At 51.3% G+C, this 1,371-nt stretch overlaps 1 non-coding gene across 1 annotated transcript; it reads right to left on the bottom strand.

The window, feature by feature from the left end:
* Nucleotides 1-314: 314 nt before the first annotated feature.
* Nucleotides 315-389, bottom strand: Trnas-cga. Its single transcript has one exon. It is a non-coding gene; the product is annotated as a tRNA-Ser (tRNA).
* Nucleotides 390-1,371: the final 982 nt, after the last annotated feature.

Raw genomic sequence — 1,371 nt, 5'->3', positions numbered from 1 at the left:
TGCCATTCAAAATTATCCTCTCCTAATGCTTCCTATCGTGACTTTAACTGTAGTGTGGTATCGTGTGTGCAGATTACTAGCTGCAGAGAACAGTGGCGCAATGCTCACGCTCTATGCTCGTTGCGTAGAGTTCGCTTCTGCCTCCCTCCTCCCCCCCCCCCCTCCCCCGAATAATGTAACAGCTTGCTGAGGTGCAAGCTAAAGCTGGCGAACACTGACGAATCGATATGCGAATGCTTCCGGCTTGTGTTCGCTTCCATTCGATCCTGTGTAAACGGATAAAGGACTGAAACTTCCTGGCAGATTAAAACTGTGTGCCGGACCGAGACTCGAACTCGGGACCTTTGCCTTTCGCGGGCAATCGCTCTACCGACTGAGCTACCCAAGCAAGACTCACGCCCAGTCCTCACAGCTTTACTTCTGCCAGTACCTCGTCTCCTACCTTCCAAACTTTACAGAAGCTCTCCTCCACAGGCTATGTCTAAGCCATGTCTCCGCAATATCCTTTCTTTCAGGAGTGCTAGGTCTGCAAGGTTCGCAGGAGAGCTTCTGTAAAGTTTGGAAGGTAGGAGACGAGGTATTGGCAGAAGTAAAGCTGTGAGGACGGGGCGTGAGTCGTGCTTGGGTAGCTCAGTCGGTAGAGCACTTGCCCGCGAAAGGAAAAGGTCCCTAGTTCGAGTCTCGGTCCGGCACACACTTTTAATCTGCCAGGAAGTTTCATAATAGCGCACACTCCGCTGTAGAGTGAAAATTTCATTCTGGGTAAAGGACTGTTAGGATTTAAACTGCCGTAGACATAGGGGCCACTAGACACAGCACACGCTCGGATTAACAAAGGACAAGGAAGGAAATCGGTGGTGCCCTTTCAGAGGAACAATTCTGGCAGTCCCCTGGATCGCTTCAGGGAAATCTAAATCAGGATGGCCGGACGCGGGTTTGAACCGCCGTCCTCCCGAATGCGAGTCCTGTGTGCCAACCACTGCGCCAGCTGACCCGGTCCGTCCACACACACGTTCCACGTGTGTGGAACCAGTTTCCCTGTTCTGTCATTACTACCCCTGAAGGCCATCAGCCACCAGCTGTTACACCAAAAGTCGAATTCAGCACATTACTGAACTTTTGAACGCAATTCATCTTAGACTTTTGAAGGAGACCGCATCCCGCTACAGATATTTTTCAGAAGCTTTCACCTGTTCAGTGCGGTGTTCAAATGGCTCTGAGCACTATGCGACTTAACATCTGAGGCCATCAGTCCCCTAGAACTTAGAACTACATAAACCTAACTAGCCTAAGGACATCACACACATCCATGTCCGAGGCAGGATTCCAACCTGCGACCGTAGCAGTCGCGCGGTTCCGGACTGAAGCGCC

The sequence above is a fragment of the Schistocerca piceifrons genome, chromosome 11, assembly GCF_021461385.2.
Source record: "Schistocerca piceifrons isolate TAMUIC-IGC-003096 chromosome 11, iqSchPice1.1, whole genome shotgun sequence".
In the NCBI taxonomy this organism is placed as follows: domain Eukaryota; kingdom Metazoa; phylum Arthropoda; class Insecta; order Orthoptera; family Acrididae; genus Schistocerca; species Schistocerca piceifrons.
Note: the sequence above shows the minus strand (reverse complement) of the source record. Positions and strands in the feature narration are given on the sequence as shown.